Here is a 6,165-nt window from a genome sequence, read left to right on the forward strand (position 1 = left end):
TTCTCCTTCTCCTTCTCCTTCTCCTTCTCCTTCTCCTTCTCCTTCTCCTTCTCCTTCTCCTTCTCCTTCTTTCTCCTTCTCCTTCTCCTTCTCCTTCTCCAAGTGCTTTCACCTTTTCTGATTTTAGTCTTCAGAGACAGATTCTTCACAGACATGCAAAACCTTTTTGATCCCTTTAATTTCACCACGATTTATGGCCAGTCCACAACAGTTTCTTTTAGGATCAGAACTGAAAAATTGGCTGTGCTGTCCAATTGTATTGGATCTGAAAGAGAAGCCAACTGTGGTCTGTACTTGTTGCAATCATTGGAAAGACCACACCTCTGCATGAAACACTGTCTTTTGCGTGGCAACTGATACTGTGAGCTAAACTAGGTTGCACAATTTAGACTCTAATCTTGACTGGAAAGATAGCATCAATTCTGAGTCAGAAACATATTTTCCCGTATCTCAGACGAATATTTTTGCACAGCAAATGGAAAAATTTGCATGTATGTAAATGTATTTGATCTTGCTCCCACCATTCTGAGTGAGTCCCAGGTCAGGTTACTCTCCCAGAGGATGCAAATACCTGTTTATGTGCCATGGTCTGATTCTGCTCTCAGGATTTTACAAGCCAGGCACAATGTCCTACAGGAAGAGACTGCAGTAAACAAAGGGGTGGAGACTCATAGGGGAGGATGGAGTTTACGACAGTGAGATCCTGAGATTCACCTGTTGTCCAAAGCCATTGTGTTGGGTTATAGTTGAGAATTTTCATTAAAAAAGCATTGCTAGGTGATAACATTGCATGTACTTACATGAATTGTAAATTGTGATCGTGTTAGAGCAAGGAAGTGACTAAGCAGGTAACTGCCCACAGGTTTCATAGAATCACAGAATCTTTTAAGTTGGAAGGAACCCTTAAAGGCTGTCTGGCCCCTCTCCTCTGCAGTGCACAGGGACACCCACTGCTCCATCAGTGCTCAGTGCTCAGAGCCCCATCTCCTGACCTGGGGTGTCTGCAGGGACGGGGCACCACCACCTCTCTGGGAAACCTGTGCCAGTGCCTCACTGCCTGTACTGTAAAAACTTCTTCCTTAGATCCAATCTAAAGGTTTATGCAGACACACACAGGTATCAGGAACTCTATCTCCATGCCCTGAGCCAACCCAGTACGAAGTTGATTCAGCCTGGAAGTCCATTGGTCTTATTAGCATCACAGGAACTTGTGCTAACAAGCAAAAACTTGGCACAAATAGCAAGAACTTTGTTTGTCTAATTGATCCGCATAATCTTGTTCAAGACAGAAGTGAACTATAGTGTCACATGGAATCATGGAATGGTTTGTGTTGGAGGGAATGTTAAAGATCTTCAAACTCCAACCCCCTGCCATGGGCTGGTTGCCAACCGCCAGATCTGTCTGCCCAGGATCCCAGTCTAATCATGTTCTTTGCTGTGACTTGAGAATTATTGATCTTTTTTGCTGTTTTGGTTCTTACAGCCTTGATATCATTCTTAAAATGAGCTCTTTAAACAAATATAGTGAATTCAAAGAAAACAATCTATCAATTTACTGACTCCCCCTTGAGTGTTTTGCTATAGTAATGGTGACTATTATCTTTTGATAATAAAAATCTTAATGGGAAACTTAATTGCTATTGTAGTAGTTTGTGCAATTGCAAGGCCTCTTGTGCTACGTTGGGACCAGGTCAGAACAGGAGATTGTCCCTGTCTGAAAGAGCCTACAGCTGTGATTGGATCTGTCATGAACATGTTCACGTATTTTGCTTCTCATTTGAAATATCTTTTTCTTTAATGATAAAGTTTTCAGATTTTGTTTTGGTCAGGACTGTGCCTAAGATATTCATGCTGTAATTAATACCGGTGTTTTCTCTATTTGATTATAATGTGCTTGTGATGTGAGAAGCATAAGGTGAATGGCAGATGTGGCAATCCATTGTTTTGTTTCTAATTGGTGCAGTTGTGCAGAGGAAATGACACACATTTGTGATGCTCTCACTGTGTGAGCCTGGATTAAACGTTCAACCAGTGTGACAGCTGCCTGACCATAGAATCAGAGAATCATTAAGGTTGGAAAAGACATCTAAGATCATCCAGTCCAATGGTTCGCTTACCACCAATGTTGCCCACTAACCACATCCCTAAGTACCACATCCACGCTTTCCTTAAAGACCTCCAGGGATGGCAACCCCACTACCTCCCTGGGAAGCCTTTGCTAGTGCACTAACCCTCTTTCTGAGAAGAATTTTTTCCTAATATCCAACCTGGCCCTCCCTTGGTGCAACTCGAGGCCATCACCTCTTGTCCTCTTGATGCTATCTGGGAGAAGAGGCCGACCCCCCTCATCATAACCTCCTTTCAGGGAGCTATAGCAGGCAATAAGGTCTCCTGTGAACCTCCTCTTCTCCAGACTGAACCATCCCAGTTCCCTCAGTCGCTCCCCATAGGACTGAGCTCCAGAGCCCTCACAGCTCCATTCCATTCTCTGGACACACTCCAGAGCCTCAGTGTCTTTCTGTAGTGAGGGGCACAAAAATGAATACAGCACTCGAGGTGCAGTCTCACCAGTGCCAGTAACAGAGGGACGATCACCTCCTGTTCCTGCTGGCTGCACTACTGCTGACACAACCAGGATGCCGTTGGCCTTCTTGGCCACCTGGGCACACTGCTGGCTCATGTTCAGCTGAGCGTTGATCAGCACTCTCAGGACCATTTCTTCCACACAGTCTTCTAGCCACTCTGCCCCAAGCCTGTAGCACTACATGGGGTTGTTGTGACCAAGTGCAGGACCCAGCACTTGGTCTTGTTGAATCTTATCCCATTGGCCTCAATTCACAGATCAGCCTGTTCCTACCCCCAGGCAGATCGACACTTCCCCCAGCTTGGTGTTGTCTGCAGAATTCCTGAGGGTATGCTCAATTCCCTCTTCCAAATAATTAATAAAGTTATTAAACAGTCCAGTCCCCAAAATTGACCCCTGGGGAACACCGCTGTAATGAAACATAAGTGCACTGCCTTTAACTCACTCAACCTAGAACCTGAATGAGGCCTGATTTTGGAGCCATTTTCAGCAGCATTCCCAGAATGCTGCCTTTTTTCTCAGCAGACACCATGTTGTGGGTCCTAAGTACCCGAATAATCCTAGTTTTTTTTAACAAGCTAATCCCCAGGTAAATTGTTGCAGTGCAAGATTGATTTTATGGATGAGATGGAGGCAAAGAGAGCTTTCCTCAACATCCCATAGGAAATCTGCAGCCCCTGATCTCCTTGTCATCTTCCAGGCCTGGGCGATGGCACTATGCAGAATGGAAAGACACAGAGGATCCCTGCTGCTCAGGGGATGCCACAGTTACTTTAATTGCAACAACCAAGTGCTGGGGTTTTGATGAGGCTCACTGTGTCATTAAAAATTGCTGGTTATTACAATTAATAATACACTGAAATTAATTACTGGGAAGGAAAATAATATCCGTGTTGATCCATGCACATGAATGACAGCAGAGAGGCTTCATGTGGCGCTTTCTTCTATTGCCATTTGTACAGATTTCCTGGAGGGAATGGAGTTTCCAAGTCATTTTCATGGGGAAAGTTCGATGCATGTATCCGATGGACTCTGTTCCCCTCTACAGGCCCATCTCCAAGCAACACAGCAGGAAAGAATAACCATCAGCACGTAGCAATGTCTGAGGCCTTGTGAAAATGAGATGCTGTCTGGACATGAGAATTCACTTGAAGCAGACAGGAGAATGGAAGCAGCAGTACTCACCCCGTAGGTAAAGCTGAAAGCTGAAGGACTACAGAAGGGATTCAGTAGAAAAATTCTTCCAGAATCATTTGGGGGCCCAATCTTATTCATTATTTTCCAAATGACCAAAAAATGCGTGCACTGATAGAATCAGCTGCTCTCTCTCCAAAAGTGGAAGAGGGCTAGGGCGTCCTGCAGAGAGGGCACAGTGACCTTCAGGAGCAGAGGATGACACTGACGTACAGAATGCAAATTCAGGCATTCAGGGATTGATAACTAACTAGCTATAAACAAGGAGTGTTTAATTTGGAGATAACAAAAGAAGAGAAGAACGTGGGTATGTCAACAGCAGAGCTGTGAGTTATGGGGACCGGAGCAAGTCAAATGCGGTACTAGCATGCATGGGGGAAGAGAATATTCCCAGAACAGCTAGAGAAAAACTAGTGCCCTTGCACAAGGCTGGTTTTACAAGAAATTATCAAATACCAGAACTAATGCCTAGGAAAATGAGCACTAGGAAAATTAGAACTATTTCAGAGGAAGAACAATACTGAAATCATAATCAGTGAATTGAAAGAGGACCCAGGTCAAACTGAACTGGCAATTAGGGGAACTGGCCATATCTCCATTCTGGAGCACTGAAAATCAGTACCACTGATGCATTACTTGGCCTGGCTGTGTAACAGAATGGGATACGCAGCACCAGTCAAAGCATGGTGGTTTGTCCCACACCTGTCCTTTCTCTATGTCTGGTTCGTCTCTGGTCCTTGCAGAGCATCCCTGTTGATTCTTTAGGATCTCAGGTCCAGATTCACCTCCAGCGTTCCCTTTATTTTGTTATTGTACTAGTGTTTGGCTTATTTCTTCTATGCTCATACCAAACGAAGCTAATGGCTAGTCCAGTGCAGTGTCTGCTTTTACCATCACCTGTTGATGCATGGTATTTCTGTGGATGGAGAAACTCGACAGAACGCACCCAGCTACTTGAGCAACACTGTACATGGGAAGAAAAAAATCTTCTGTTGTCCCTAGAGGCCACTGGCACATGCCTTGAAGTAGGAGGTTTCATTACCCCCTCCTTTTTTTTTCCTTTGGCTTATATGACTGACAGTGTTAATAGGAGCCATAAAATTTTCCAGTCGACATTGTTTGTCTCAGCAGTCTTCCTGTGGGAAGACTGCAAATCCCTCTGCTCTGCTGTGCACTGGACACAGCTATTTCCTTTTAGGAGCCCAGTGCACACTGCCCCTCATTTTGCTCCCTGCTTGGGGCCAGCTTAGGACCAGCAGGGCTGCAAGGAGAGATGCACAGGGCACAGAGCTGTTGTGAGGCTGCTGGAGCTGTTCGCTTTGCTCAGCATCACACTGCTGGTAGCAAAGAGTGCAGTTTTGGCAAAGCCTGCTGCAAGCAGGGCAGCCCCACTGGGAGATCTCTGAATCATCTTTCCATAGCGTACGCCAAGGAATTTCGCCTGATTCCTCACCTGTCTCTGTTGCTCTTTCAATGAGCCTTACACATTCAAAAACCAGGAATTGCACTGCAGAAATGATGGGAGCTCAATTCATTTTATTTGTTCTTTGGTTCAGTCCTTCACAAGTTGCCTTGGGGGGGACTATTTGTCTGTAAACATATTTACCCACAGATGTGAGCACAGGGACATTAGGATAGCTGATAAGAAAATGCAGCTGTGGGTCTGCCAGCATTTTTGATTTTCAGCTTTTGTTTGCATCCCAGGCTGTAGAGGGAAGTCGCAATCTGAAAATATTTTGTCAACTGGGTATTGTAAGTATCATTCATCAGAAGTTGAGATGTGAAACACTGAAGTGAACATTTCAAACGTTCAGAATTTGTCAAACTTCTGCTGGCGTGTTTGGTGCAATTTTTTTTTATTTCAAAGGAAGGATATTGAAAGCAAAATCCTCTGCAATCATACCAGAGAGCAACTGGTCTGGTAAAAAAGGAACAGACGTGTTTTTGCAACATGGGATATCCTCTGAGCCAGCACTAACACGCTGTGTGGGAGATATGGCAGACAAGGGTGTAACTGCTCTGCAGCAGAAGTTATTTTTTGAGGGGATAGAACTGGGTCCTGCTGCAGAGCTGCAATTCTCAGGGCTGCAGGTGAGTGCCAGCTGATAACAGTAGGAAGGCAATTACAAACCTGTCAGCAATTTTGTTACAAATAGCTGCAGAGGCTGATTCATGGGATGTTTCATCTGCTGCTTCCCCCCCCCCCTTTTTTTTTTTCCTGGTATTAAGGGACTGACTGCTTGGTTGATGGATGGATGGATAGATAGGAATGAGGACTGCTTTCTCTATGAGCCCCCATACCAAAAACACTGTTATTGCTGTAGGTGTAACACCAGTCATGCAGAAGCATATGAACAATGGCAAATTCAGCAGTTCTGGGGCATCAT

The 6,165-nt window shown here is 44.8% G+C and overlaps 1 protein-coding gene across 1 annotated transcript in view; it reads left to right on the top strand.

Annotated features, from left to right (window-relative positions):
- Window positions 1-6,165, top strand: part of GRHL3 (grainyhead like transcription factor 3) — a 106,655-nt gene that overhangs the window by 64,886 nt on the left and 35,604 nt on the right. The window lies entirely within an intron of this gene.

The sequence above is a fragment of the Numida meleagris genome, chromosome 22 (genome assembly GCF_002078875.1).
Source record: "Numida meleagris isolate 19003 breed g44 Domestic line chromosome 22, NumMel1.0, whole genome shotgun sequence".
Taxonomy (NCBI): Eukaryota; Metazoa; Chordata; class Aves; order Galliformes; family Numididae; genus Numida; species Numida meleagris.